This window comes from Miniopterus natalensis, chromosome 9 (genome assembly GCF_054644295.1).
Source record: "Miniopterus natalensis isolate mMinNat1 chromosome 9, mMinNat1.hap1, whole genome shotgun sequence".
In the NCBI taxonomy this organism is placed as follows: domain Eukaryota; kingdom Metazoa; phylum Chordata; class Mammalia; order Chiroptera; family Miniopteridae; genus Miniopterus; species Miniopterus natalensis.
Genome location: NC_142089.1, coordinates 73,604,284 through 73,619,996, shown reverse-complemented (window position 1 = coordinate 73,619,996; position 15,713 = coordinate 73,604,284).

Genomic DNA, 15,713 nt, shown 5'->3' with positions numbered 1-15,713 from the left:
GCGTGAAACTGAATTTTCTCTCAATCAATTTTTAAAAGTTCATTTTCTGAGACTTTTTCTGTGCTGAATGGTGACATTTTGACTTGAAGGATTTCTGGATAGAAAGCAAAAGAGCCAGTGGGTTTACTTTCCCCAGACACGGCCTCAGGTCATATCTGTGATGTTCCTCATTCAGCAGGAATGCCCCGATGTGTATTGAGTGGACATTTTGGTTTCTGTTGGGGGAGTGCATGTATTCTAGGAGATTCGTGAGTTCTCTATGAGGATTTTATATGTTCAGCTTTCATTTTCATGACATTATAAGAAAATTAATATTAGTATATTCCGAATCATCCAAATGACTGTATTATAACCAAATACTGCCACATACTCTCAGTGCCTCTCCTTGTTTGAATTTAATTTAATTTATGAATTTATTTCTAATTTACAGTGACATGAGAGCTATAGCTATCACTTCAGTCCTAGCTTTATGTCTGCATCTATATTACTTTACTATGCTTGTTTCTTTGTGCCAGGCACTGATCTAAAAACTTTACCTCTGTTATTGACTTTGTTCCCCACAACGCAATGACTAGGGCCGTGTATGAACTCCACATTGTGTATGAGGAGTGGGGTATAGAGGTGTAAAGCTTAAGCAACAGAAAACAGCCCCAAACTTCTTAAATGATAATAGAGATTTGTAAACTCACATAATTGAGAAGTCCAGAGGTAGGGGAGCTTCAGGAATGGTTTGGCCAGGGCTCTGGCTCAATTTCTCTATCATTACTTTGGCCTAACCCCTGCTACGTGTCAGCTTCGTCTTCCAGTGGGCCTCTGTCAGGATCACAAGATGCCTGGTTTCATCTGCCAAGACCACATGTTTCCTCATTTACATCTAGGGATAAAGAGTCATTTCCACAACAGCTACTGGTTTTGCTGTGATTGGGTGGCTTCAAACCGATCCCAGGGGCCAGGAAAATGTTCCACACCATTTGGGTTAGGTTTGAGGTGATCACTGTGTCGATGGGATGGGATTATCATGATTTGGCTCTGTAAACCCACCAGAATCTACCCATGGAGTTGAGGGAGACTTACTCCCACACAAACGACATGGCTGCTACCCGGCAGAGGTCTGCTGAATTGGAGCTGAATGTAGAAGTGATCACAATTCTCACCCTGTTTAGTAAGTTGCCTAAGGTCATGTGGTTACCAAGCGGTAGCTAAGATTCTGATCCAGCAGAATGACTCCACAGTCAGCTCTCTTAACCCCTATAATACATACCTAAATATCTTTATAACAAAAATTATTTGAGTGAACATTAAGTCCATTCAATACTCAATTTTAAGGAAGACTATGTGAGAGAATATTTGAAAAAGAAAGAGAAAGATAAGGAATTCTGTATCAGTTATCTATTGCTGTGTAAGAAATCATCCCCAAACTTTGTGGCTTATATTTTGTGGTTTGTGTGGATCAGGAATTCAAGAAAGCTTGGCTGGGCAGTTCTGGCTCTAGTCTTTCACTTAGCTTGGGTCAGACATTGGCTGGAGCTGGAACAGCCGGGGCTGGCCAGACATTTCTCACTTCATTTAGTCTCAGAGACTCTCCATGTGGTCTCTCTACAAAGGTTAGTTAGGGCTTCTTCCCAGGATGGTGGCCTCTGGGTAGATAGATGGTTAACATGCTAACTCAGATCTCCAGAAGCAACCGTTCCAAGAGAACCAGGGGGAAGGTGTGTCACCTTTTACCATATACTCTATAAAGTCACACAACATCCCTTTTACCAGTTATGAGCTACCAAACTTAAGGGTTGGAAACATAGACTCCATATCTCTGTGGAGAGTTGTCAAAGTCAATCGTAAGTAAATAGTTTGGGATGCAAGATACTGTTGTGGCCATCTTTGGGAGATACAATCCATCACAATTTCTATACTTCTTTTTTTGATAGGTTCTCAAGATCTCTGAAACAGAATTAACACCCAACTAGTTAGTAGCCTAGAGAGTTTCTCAGAGACATTCACAGCTGCTGCTTGCTTTCGAATTTCAACCACCTTCTTTAAAACATGGTTTCAGGGACGAGTAGCAACCCCTTCCCCATCACAGCGGTGCTAGGCAGGAGTTTATTCTGGGGACCATTTTCTCAACTGCAAGAACTTTGTTTCTCATATTCGTATGTTAGGAAAGAATAACATTGGGAGGTTGGGAATAGCAAAGAAAGATAAAGTACACCGCAGATCAGGAAGAGAGTTTCTTCCGCTAAAATTTGGGAGAAAGGAAGGAAGACAAGGAAAAGCTAATCTGGGAGTTGAACATGGTCTATCTGTGGTAGGGAGGGAGCTGAGGCATTAATGGGAGTTGCTGACAGCACCCGACTTGCCTGAAGTGACGCTGGACAAGCCAAGCAGTGGGAGAGGGTAGGGAGAAATACCGCCTCACCCGGCCTGCGGGGGAACAGGGACACGCAAAACTCCTCAACACCCAGGTTGCTCTGTGTCTCTGCAGTCACACCAAGAATTAAAAATTCCATGTAATAATATGAGCTACCAAAAAATGAAACTTTTTTTTTTATATGCTCAATATCTGTTGTAAAGAAAAACAAGCATTTTACTAAAATCAGAAGGGAGATTGTGAAACGTTTTTAACTATTAGAGCACAATAAATTTAATAGAAAAACCATCACTGCAGATTTCATATGCATAAAACATCATTGGTAAATTAAAAATAGAGTGACCATATGATCCAGCAATTCCATTTCTTGGTATTTATCCAAAAGAATTGAAATCAGGATTTGGAGGAGATTTCAGCGCTCCCATGTTTATTGCAGAATTGTCCACGACAGCAGGTTGTGGACAACTTAACAGGTTGTGTCCATCGACGAATAAATAGATAAACAAAATGTGGTGTGTACGTACAATGGAATATTATTCATCCTTAAAAAGAAGGGAATTCTGGCATAATGCTGAAGGCCGGTCACAAAAGGACAAACACTGTGTGATTCCACTTGGGTGAGGCACTTAGAGGAGACGAATTCATAGAGACAGAAAGTAGAAGGGTGGTTGCCAGGGGCTGGCGGGTGGGCTGGTGGGAAGTTGCTGCTCAATGGGTACAGAGATGCAGGTTTGCGAGGTGGGAAAGTTCTGGAGATCTGTAGTACACCGTTATGTCTATAAATCAACCATACTCTACTGTAAGCTTAAAATTTTGCTAAGAGGACAAATCTCATAGTATGTGCTTTTTGCCACAATAAAAATAGCATTGGTAATTTATTTACTCCATATGCTGTCTTTATGCTTAAATTTTATGACTATAAAATGTTATGAAAGAGATATGACATGTGCATGTTTACTTGCAATTTCTTTCTTCCTACCTTACTTTTGCTTTAGTGTTTCTCCGAATTAAACCATAACCTGGGGCTCTTAGAAAACTAGCTCTCATGGCTGGAGGTGGGACACTGCACCGATGCCAGCTTCTTAGAGAAATTGTATGTGCTCCAAGTTTTTTAAAATTAACATTTCACTAATAGTGCATCTGAGTCCATAATGTGAGCTGTTTCCTAAAAGTGTTTCGCTGTAGAAAACATGCAATGAAGTGGGAGCTCTTTTAATTCATTGCTTTCATGGTTGGTTACCCCTTCATTGCTTGTATTTACAACCAATTTCAGAAATAATCTTTGCGCTTCAAAATGAGCACTCAAGGTCAGAAGAGTGACTCGAAAATATAAGCTTGCAAAAGCAGACTAATTATTTTGGCCTTAAAAAAGATTTTCAACTGAAGTGATTTATTCATTTTTTAGTACTCAGTGCTTAAAAAAAAAAAAAAAAAATCAACCTTCCACTTCTCCACAATAGAATAGAAACATACTTTTGGAATCTAAGGTAGTATTTTGACAGCTTCTGAATAAGCCAGTGGCCAGGAACTTTCTGAATTAGGAGGTCACAGCTTCAATTTCAAAGGTTTTTCCCTTCCCTTGAAAATGGATCTTATCTATAGTGATATTTCATATTGATATATATTAATATATATGTTATATATATTATATATATAATTGCTCAAGCTATTGCCTGGGTTAAGAATTACTAAGAAGAGGCCACTGGGGATGGCTGGGATGAGTCCAGGGTTCCATGAAGATCTTCAGAGGTCACCACATCCGCACCCTCAAGGACGGTGCAGTCCTACCTCTTTCCTTTTTCCAAAGTAGGAGGCGGTGGCACATAGTCTGATGTCTTACCTGACAATGTGATAAAATACTGGAAATCCGGCCTGGAGACTAGAAAACCTGGGACACAAAGTTGCCGTATCCGTGACCTTGGCCTCGTATTAATCTGCTCAGGCTGCATGCCAAAGTCCCGGGCCCTGGGTGGCCTGGACAACAAACATTTACTTCTCGTAGTCCTGGAGGCTGGAAGCCCAAGCGCAGCTGATGTTCTCCTGGTGGAAACTCTCTTCCTGATTTGCAGAAGGCGGCCTTCCGCCTGGTGGAAGAGAGAGAGAGAGAGAGAGGGAGGATCTTCATCATGAGGGCCCCGCCCTCATAGCCTCATCGAACCCTAATTATCTCTCAAAGGCTTCACCTCTAAATTCCATCTCCTTAACTTGGGGGTTAGGGTTCCAACATAGGAATTTTGGGGGGATGACTCAATCCATGTCAGCCTCCTTTAGTTCCCTTTCTTCTAGACTGGATCCTGGGCTTGATTTTCTGGGACACGTTCAAGAAGAGAATTACTTCTTAGGATCTTGGATTTATTGATTGACTGATGGATTGATTGTTGAAAGTATTACAAATGCCCTCCTTTTTTCCCCCATTGAACCCCTCCACCAACCACCCCTGCCCCCCCAAGTCCTCTCTACACTATTGTCTGTGTCCATAGGTCATGTATATATGCATCTAAGTTCTTTGATCAACCCCCCCTCACTCCGCACCCCCACCTTCCCTCTGAGATTCATCCAACGGCTCCATGGTTCTATGTTTCTGGATCTATTTTGTTCGTCAGTTCATTTTGCTCATTAGATTCCACATATAAGTGAGATCATGTGGTACTTGCCTTTCTCTGCCTGGCTTATTTCACTGAGCATAATCATCTCCAGGTCCTTCCTTGGGGTCCCAAAGGGTAAGAGATGCTTCTTCTTTACAGCTGTACAGTCAGTATCTTGGTTTTAATATCTGAAAAGTGATTCTTTCCAGAAACTTCTCAAAAACGTCAAAGTTTATATAGATAATAATTGCATGTTATAAAACCCCAAATCTGTCCTGATGTTTTAGATATAAAAGTTAATCTGAGATATATTTAATGATTGTTATCATTTTTTGAGAAATTATTACTATAAACACACATTTTTATAAGGATTCAAAATTCCTTTTAACTTGTGGGGTCCATTGGTGTAGTAGCATGAGTTCTAGTCTGTGCGTCTCAAAGCTCAGCTTCTAGCTCTGGCTCTGAAACCTGCAAATCCAAACTGTCAATTTTTCCACCTTTAAAACATCCCCTCCCTCCAAAATATTTGGAAAAGAGGGATGGGTGTCTCCTCTCTGCTCCCAAGGTGTTCACGTGACTTCTCAGAGCTAAGTTCCCACCTTTTTGACTTCAGGCTCCATTTACTTCCCCACTGGTCTCAGCCTGGAACCCACTGACTTCATGGGCACTGTGTGGTGTCAAGGACATTGATTTCCTGGTTGCCAAGTGATGTTACCCAACCCCAACCAGCTCAGGGAAAGAGGAATGCATTGACTCGCATAAGCAAATGGTAGAAAGAAGAGGGGTGGCCAGGCCCAGAGCTCTCCCTTTCACCTCTTTTTCCCCCTATATTCCATCATTTTCTGAAACTACTTTTCTCTGTAGGGCTAGAATTATTGCTGCTGGTAGCACTGGGCATCCATCTTCCTGACATGTCTCTCTGAGAGAGAAGGGCTTCTTCCAGCTCCTGCTGAACCACACTGGCTGAGAGTTCTGATAGCCTGGCATTTACGTCGGGCCAGCTGGCAGAGCCCAGGTGGGGCCGAGAGCTTCCCTGGGACTCATGTAGCATGGAGGTGGCCCTGTGCGGCAAATATGTGGGCTACATGTTAGAGAAAAGCAACTTTCCCGAAGGAGAAAGGAAGGCAAAGGCATGATCACTACAGGAATTGTGAGCTGGGCGGCCACCTCGTTTCTCAATCTGTTTCTACTATAGTGAGACAGGCCTCACGCTTTCTCTGTAGCTCTGTGTTTTCCTGAACAGCTTACTACACATAGCTACACGGGGGGGGTCAGATTTTATTGAAGAACTAGGGAAAATTAAAGGGAATGACAGTATATGGTGGAAAGAACTGCAAACCACAGGCTGACCTTGCCCATGGTCTAAGAACCAGCATGCAAGGCAGTTAACCTCCCGCAGGGACTCTGTTCTGATAAACCCAGTTTCTACCCTCAGGCCCCCAACCCTCTGTGCCATGTGCCTACTTCCTCTAAGTTCCACCTTGACTCTCCCCCTGCCATTTGGGATTGTTGTGTCCCAGGAGACACCCTTCTCCACCCAGCAGTGCTTTCCCAAAGTCTTAGCAAGCCAGTCTAGAAATAGCAGCCCAGGGCTATGGGAGGGCAGGCTGAGGTGACTTTCCCTCTCTAGGTCCCCCCAAAATTGCTCGGGCAATGGTATCACTGCATCGAAATATCCTGGGTCAGGCTCTTTCATGAGACTGTCCGGCAGGCCTTCCAAGGTTGTTACTTTATTCACGGCCCAATGTGAGTTGCAGAAATGCATATTTATTTTCCTGGTTGTCCAGCAGAAAGAAAGAGATGAATACTTTCCTCACAACTCCATAATTGCAAGTGGAATTCTGTTCTCCTTGAACTTCACATTGTTTTCCCACAGGTCTGTTGGGGCTAAGAAACAGGCCCATTACTCAGCCATATTCAATGGTTGCTTCCTTGGCTCCTAAAAAGACCTTGCCAATGCATTGAATTTTCTGCTTAGAGGAGCTGGATTAGCTTCTTCGGTAAGGATCATGATTCTTAATTTCTGTCTGAGGAAAAGAGGTTGTTTTTTCCCCCTTCTCTCCACTATGCAGGTTATTTTACTTTGGATTATCCACAGCAAACTTGAAAATTTCTTTGAAGTTTATGGTTTATCTTAAAGTTAATGTAAATCTTACATTCAACTCCATCATATGTATCCAGACATGTTTACTACATATACAATGTTTCAAATTACTTTCTAATGAACAGAATGTATTTTCTGAAAAGATGTTTCATATCTATCCTGTTACCATGTTATTCTCTAGCTTTGGGTAATTCTTGGCAATGAGTTTGAGAAGCCCAGGAATATGGTATTTATACCACAACCTTACTATTCCCCTTTCCTCCAATCTGCAATCTTCAGGGGCAATGTTGAGGAGCCCAAACTTACGTGAAACTGAAAATTTAGGACAAATAACCTCATCCAGATATTAAAGAGTAATGGATGGAAAAGAACTTTCCAGGCAAGCTTAGGACAGTCAGAATGCCCTTTGGCGTATGCAACACTCGTCCCCGCTTTCAGTGACTTCCTGACTTTGGACCTCAGCGTCATGGACTCACTGGCCTCTTATGAATCATTGATTCTGATATTTCTCAGCTGAATGTAGCACCACCAACTCCTTGTCAACTCTGAAGCCAGGGTGTGAAGATCCTGGGTTGGGTGTGTATGTGAGTCAGGACATCCTCCTCTGGATCTGGTGGATGTGTTTTGCTGCCCAGTATCCATTCACTCTTCTCTGATAACCACACCCCAGTATTCCTCCAGGGAACCAGCCTAATCCACTTTCATTCCATCTACTTCCGATGGTTTTGGCTCCTTCAAGGTACAGAACATATGACTCAGATCTGGCCAATCAGGGTGTCTCAGTCCCCTGGCCAAAGACCCAATATGACTCAGTCAAAGAGAATAAAATGAAATCCTATTGGGTTTAAAGCCTGGAAGATATATAATCTAGATCTTTTGTAGACATCTTGTGATCAGGAAGGGAAAAACTGTCTGAAAATCAAGCCAAAACACAGAATAGGCCATGGCTAGTAGACCATGTGATGAAGAGAAATTGGGTCCTGGCAACATTGTTTGGCATTTATAGAAATCTGTGCTTGAAGCCAATACCACCCCTGAATTTTTCTGTTATCTTAGCTAATAAATTACTTTGTTTTCTGGCTTAGACCTATTTGGGTTGAGTTTTTGGCCTTTTGGAGCTGAATGAATTCTAACTACATGTTCCATGTAAGCAGCGATCTTGCCTGCCTAATTTACCACTCTATCCATAGAACTGAGAACAACAATTGATGTATAATATGTATTCGAGAAATATTTGTTGAATAAATGGGTGATATATAAATTAGCACCAAGAGCAAAAAGTATCCAGTAGCAGATTCTGGAATAGGGAACTGGCTGAGTCGATGTTGAATGAAAATCACAAGAATCCTTTATCTCAGGTTGTAAAGTTGGCAATACTTTTTAAGTGATAGTGGAAATGCTGGTCCAGTTTTCACCTGCTGGGTGTTGGCACTCATACGGTGGACAACCAAGGGTAACACCAGGAGACTTGGTAGGAAGAACTCTGGGGTTGGAGTACGCTGGTTACTTTTTGTGGCCTTCAGTGAGGGTTTTTAAGAAAAATTCAAGGTTATGTGCTCAATTTTGAAGACAATCCCCAGTCCCAAGTTCACGTCATTAAGAAATGAGTTGATAGAGTATAACCTTTAAGTAAGGCATTACCCCTTAAGACAATCTCAGATGTGACTGTGAAGGACCATGGACAAGAAGATCTTCTAGGAGAGAGAAACCATGAGCCATGGAAGAAAATGGACAAGGGAGAGCTTCCCAGGGCCATCCAGATCGGCTCACCAAGGATCAGAGTCCAACGCAAGGAAGAAAGCCTGGTTATTTCTGTCCCGCAGGACATGATATGTGCTTTGGATTCGTGAACGCTGTGTGCTTCCTAGTTCTTGCCATTCCCAATTGGCGATTTTATGGCACTTATCTTCTTCTCTCCCCACCATTGTATATGGAGTGTGTCAGGGGTTATTAAAATGATCGTTTAGTTTTATACTATTATGTGGCATGACATTTTATCTTGACTGACAAGATTGCGTATCATCCAGAGACCTTAGCCTTGGTGCTGGGTTAGATTTGGATTACCTTCTTTTGGAAAAGAGTCAAATACCTTTGGAGAAGATATTTTAAGTTGGTGAAGAACTTTGAAAGCTGTGGGAGGAAGGGTATGTGCATGTGCACACACCCTCAGCCTAGAGGGGTAGACTGTAATTTACCAGTGGATACGAGACATTTCTAAAAATCAAAAGCCTTTAAGCAATGATGACCCAAAATAGAATGGATCCAGAAATCAATGACTATGGAATTTGAATACGCTCTTCCGAAGAAGCTGAGACAAGCCAGGGCAGCTGAAGCTCACAGTTGATGAGGTGAGTCTAATCCTTGGCATATTTGAATTCCAAATCTAACCTGTGCTAATATAGGCTGGAAACCAGGTCAACATCAGAATGTGAGGAGGTAACCTGGGGGTCCCACCTTTCCAGTTAATGTGACAACCAAAACTCTCAAAAACCTCACTGGTTGAGGAGCACTAAAGAAATAAGAACTTGCCTTCAGAAGAGTCCCTGGGAGTCACATGGCAAATCTACACTTACCTTCATGAAGAATCCTGAAGGCTAGACCACAGATAAATAACGCCCCATTCTCTACTGGAAGTAGCTCATTCTGCATAATTTGATTTGGTCTCTAGATTGTTCAAACTCTTGATCCAGGTCCAGAATAGCGTCATAAAATTCACCAAAGGGACAACACATGCCTAAATCTTATTTCATTATTTGACTTTGGCTCTAGAGTTTATCCTAAGGTACTCTTAGTGATTGGAAAGATACATGGGTTGAAAATGAGTCTTTTCCCAAGATGAGGTTTGATCTGGATGAAGCTTGTGCTGGGGTCTCTGGACTCTCTTGACCTTGGCCACTTTCATGGGGTGGGGCATCATTACACATAGTTTATTCTTTGTCCCTCTGTATGCACCTAATATGGGGCTGCTGTTGACCAGATGGGCTGTATTATATGGAGGAAAAAGGATCTTGGCTTTGTTATGGTGAAAGAAATTTCCAAATTAATGAAAACTTAAGGAACCAAATGGTTATTCTATGTGATTATCAAAGTGAAGCATTGTTTTAGAATGTTGTTGACACAGGTCTTGGGACTCTGAGTTCATAAACATAGTGCTCTCATGGGTGGAAGAAAATTCCAATCTAGGTTATTTTTAGAGAAAATTGTAGTTCTTTGTTCTCCTAAAATAGAAGGGATCATATTTTCAATGCCTTTGTGGCTGTATCATGTTAATGAGGAGAGTCAAAATATGTGGCCCTCACTCATAAAACAGGGCAGGTGGTAAACACATGCATAGTTCCTTTCCAAAAGATTTAACACTTATTTATTGAGTATGTATTATGTCCATCACGCTGCTAAGTGCTGAAGATATACAAAAAGTATGTTACATAAGATACATTTATTCTTTGCCCACCAGGGGTTCCATTGAGCTATGATGGGCAGTTAGGAAGCAATGGAAGGCAGTTCAGGATTATGTGCCACCATGATGGTCACTGTGGCATTGTTCAGAACACCTTTGGCTGGACATTGGCCATTTCACAGTAGCTTTATTTCCAAGCCATATAACCGCACCTCCCACATTAATATTGCCTACCTGTGGATTACAACTCTGCATCAGTAAATGTCATTCCGACCTATGATTCTAAGAGGAGATTTCATATTTTGGGAAAAAAGCTCCTGCAGTATATTAATATTTTCCTCCCCCAAAATGAAAACCTGAGCTATCTGAACACTTTTGGAAATACATTGTTTTAAATAGTCAAGTTTTCCAGATAGTTATGGCCTGTTCTTTGAGGGAATGAGGTGGAACACTTTCTCTAATTGTTATCCTGAAAATTATTAACCATTTTTGATTCAAGATTCCTAGTAACCTCAATCCCATTTTAAATCAGCAAGCATTTATTGAATGGCAGGCAGTTCTGGGTATTGCAGGTATGGGAAATGCAAGGACTGCTTAGCGAGTCTCTACCCTTTCAGTGTCACAGGCTAGACCAGTGATTCTCACTGCTGGCAATCTAGCAGAATCATCTGGCAAATTTAAAAAATATATAGATGCCTACGTCCCATTACAGACCAGTTAAATGTGAATGTCTGGGACTAGGACCCAGACATCATTTTATTTTTAATAAACAGCTCTTTAGGGAATTCTAATAGGCATCTAGGGTGCTGATCTAGACAAACAGACCAAAACAACAACTGCTTGATAAATATAGTAAAAGCATAAGTAAAATATAAAGAAAGGCCAAAAGATTTTAATATGAAATGGGAACATTGAAGAATGCAAGTTTGGAACTGGGTCAGGTTGCTGAAATTTTTGAGTTTGTATCTCTGCTTTTTGTAATTTTCCTCCAGTTTTTTCTCCTATTAATAGGCTATTAGCTATCTCCCTCACAGCTATAGGTGTATGTCTATAGCATTCCATTTCTAATGTAATATTTCTAAGCATCTGGGGCTAGGAAATTTAATTTCTAAGTTTGTTGGAATTGCTTGTAAATTAATAAATAGGCTACACTTCCCACTAGATGAACCAGGACTCTTGGAGAAGTGGCTGGCTCTAGGCCTGGGGCAGGAAATGTATACCTAGGTCACCTTGTGATGCCAGAAAGCAAGGAAACTGTCAAAGACTCATGATGACCATGTCACAGGGACACAGATCCAGCTTGAGGAGGCCCCCACAGGCCAAAGAAGGAATGATCTAAGTATCAGGAACAATAATAGCTGCAACGGATTGAGCTACATTAAATGTGTAAATATCCAAGGGTTCTTAATACTAAACCCCCAAAACAATAAAAACAGGAAAACCTCAAACTTCAGTGGTGAATTGGAATTACTAGAGCACTGTGAAAATTCAAAATTAAAGGGGAGCATCAAGTATCTGTCCTCCCTTTCTTGTATTTAAGGTACACAAATAGTTGTTGGGAGAAAATTCTTCTCTTTCATTATATTTTCAGTTAATCAATGAAGAAGGAATTAGAAAAATCACAATTTGCAACCCCTACTGAATTCAGGCAACAGTCATCAATGTATCTATCGTCTATCTATCTATCTATCTATCTATCTATCTATCTATCTATCTATCTATCTATCTATCTATCTATCATCTATCTATCTATCTATCTATCTATCTATCTATCTATCATCTATCTATCTATCTATCATCTATCTATATATCATCTATCTCTCTGCATCTATATCTCTCTCTATTATCTATATCTATATCTATCTATCTATCTATCTATCTATCTATCTATCATCTATCTATCATCTATCTATCTATCATCTATCTATCTATCTATCTATCTATATCTATCTATCTATCTATCTATCTATCTATCTATCTATCTATCTATCTATCTATCTATCATCTCTCTATCATTTATATCTATCATCTATATCTATCACCTATCTATCTAATCTATCTCTGTATCTATCATCTATCATCTATCTATCTAATCTATCTCTGTATCTATCATCTATATCTATCATCTATCTATATCTATCTCTCTATCATCTATCTCTCTATCATCTATATCTATCTATCATCTATCTGTCATCTGTTTATCTATCATCTGTCTATCTATCATCTATCTATCTATATCTATCTATCTATCTATCTATCTATCTATCTATCTATCTATCTATCTATCTATCTAATCTATCTCTCTATCATCTCTATCATCTCTCTATCATCTCTCTATCATCTATCATCTATCTATATTATCATCTATCAGCTATCTGTTGGTGCATGATACATGACAAACCACCATTAAGTGCGTCAGCTGGGGTGACTCATGCGGCTACAGTTTTGGGGAGCTTGGCCAAGACTGGAATGTCCAAGATGGCCCAACTGGAGCCTTGGTGCTGGCTGTCACCAGGGAGCCTTGGTTCTCCTCCAGGTGGTTTCTCATCATTCACAATCTGTCCCAAGCGTCCTCACATGGTAGTTGGCTTCCATAAAGGTGGAGGCAGAGCCTTTCAAAGCTGGCAGGTCTTTTAAAGACTAAACTGGCAAAAGACAGCCTCACCTATTGGTTAAAGCAAATCACACAGTCAGTCCAGATTCAGAGGGAGAAAAAATAGGCTCTAGCTCTGATGGAGGCACAGCCATCCTTGGGAACAATCTGCCACTATGTGTCCCCTGGCCACAACAGTTCACATCCCTCCACATGTAAAATATACTTAGCTCTCCCCCAAATCTTTCCATTTCCAAATCTTTCCATCAGCTCAAAGTCTGGATCTAGTTATCTAAATCAGGTCCTCAATCTGGCTTCTATTAATCTGAGACCCATGAACTAAGACGACAAGTGATGTCCCCTCCACACACCCAGCACTCGGTGGAGGGGCTGCAGCAGGCACAGGGAAGGATGCACAGAGTAGTTGCTCTTCCATGGCAATTCTGAATCCAGACACATGTCACCAGTTCCCACAGTTCTGGGGCCAGAGGTGGAAGGAATTGCAGGTGGTGATCTCTGGCAACCATATATCACAGATACTAAAGTTTTATGTGAAGAGTTTGGGGAGAACTTCATGCTGGAGAGATGGGGCCGACACTATGTGAATCTAATGACCAGTCTTGGCAGCACTCAAAGTGGAGCAGCCAGAATTAGGAGCCTTAGTCTGATAGGAGGCACATAGCATCACTTAGGAAATATTGCTGTCCAACAACTGATCCATCTACACTTGACAATTAACTTACAGGAAACACAAGAACTAGACGGACAAATTAAATGGCATGAAGAAGCAATGAGCGAGGTCCAGAGTGCATGACATTCTATGGGATAGATGACCTCATTTCCTCCACAAATCAATGGCGTGAAACATAAACAGAGAGGGACTACTAGAGAAAAGAAGAGAATTGAAAGGCATGGCGATCACATGCAATATGTGGATCTTATTTGCATCCTGATTTAAACAAAACTGCAAAATCACACCTTCTAGATAATCAGCAAAATGTAATTATGGCCCGAGTATTAGATGGTATGAAGGAATTATTGTTATTTTTTTTAGGTGTAATAGTGGCATGGTGATTAGGTAAAAAATAAATAAATAAAAGGTCCTATCATTTGGAGATTCATACTAAGTTATTTATGCGTAAAATACCATAATGTCTGGGATTCTCTTTAAAAGATTCCAGACTAAATAAATGGGACAGGGTGGGAGTGGACTGGGGGAACAAATAAAACAAAAGAAAACAGAAGAGAGAGAACTCGTGGACATGGACAACAGTGTGGTGATTGCTGGGGGCTGGAAAAAATAAAATAAAATAATAATATAAAGGGGAAAAAAAGCCCACAAATTATAAATGTTGGTGATTGTTAAGGTGGGAAATATGTAAATAGAGGTTCTTTCCATTTTCCTGCCATTTGAACATTTGCATAATAACAGTTAAAACATAGTTTCTGAATGCAGTGACTGGATTAGGGACTTTCCTAAATAAACAAAAGAAGTGCCAGCACTTGGGTGCAGGCCTTGGGTCGGCCCAGCAGTGACTCAGTGCGCCGGCTGTGGTGGCTGGCGTCCTAATCCTCAGCTGGGCGAGGGTGGGAGGGACTGTGGCTTACTCAAAGGGACAAGCTGTGAGTGCATTTGACAGCTAGGATCCACTCCTCGCTCTTGGTACTTTTTATTGAAAATCAAATAATCCCTTGGCTTATATTAGACAAATTAGTCCATCCATCAATCGAGTATTTGTGGGGTCCCTTATTAAAAAAAAAAAAGTTAATATTGATTACTTTGAAATAACACATGTAAATAGTTTTAAGAAGCAAATTTACAACAAAAAAGTGTAAGCCACTCTGTGCTCCACTCTTCCCTCCTTGGATTTTCTCATCCCAGAGCTGCAACTTCCAATGCTTTTAGTTCTTATGTTATTTATTTTCACGTGTCAGAATAATCTGTGTATCCCATTTGTCTCTTCCCCCCCCAGTTTTAGATATAACACTCTGACCTCCTACTGTAGAAAGTGAGGATTTAGCCCTGACGTCACCTTCCCCACAAACAAACCTGCCTCTCTCTTTATTTTCCCAATAGCTCCATTTTGTGTTAAGTCAATATTCAGTGTTTGCTCTCTGAGAAACAGGTAAATATTGTTCAAGCCCAGCCAAGTAGTGAACTCAGATTCTATTTTCTTTCTTGTGAAACGTTTTGGTTTCTCAGATGTTCATAATTGTCTCATCTGGTCATCTATTCATTTGCTTAGGTTCCTGGGTACCCATGGCTCCAACCCCACACTGGAGCTATGCAAGGCCAGGATATTCTAAATATGCTCAAACACAGGAGAGGTTTGATTCCATTTCTTTTTTTCCTGAAGACGTCCCTTTTGGATCTCTCTCTTCTCCCGCTCTGGAATGACCTGGTCACTTTGCAGGCCCAATTCACAGATGTCATCTGGGGCTTCCTTCTTCGCCGAATCCTTGTTTCCTGGAATCCAGGTCCCTTTCCTGGTTTGCTCCTGTGTTTTCTTGGAGCACACCCTTCTGTAATTTCTTGAGGGAGGGCATATATGGGGAATCATATATATTGCATTAGTGTTACATATAAGAGAAAATGAAGAGCCAGGTCTGTCTTATCACAGGTTGGGTTTCCCGTGAAGCAGATTCTGAGAAGGAGATGAGTGTCCCCT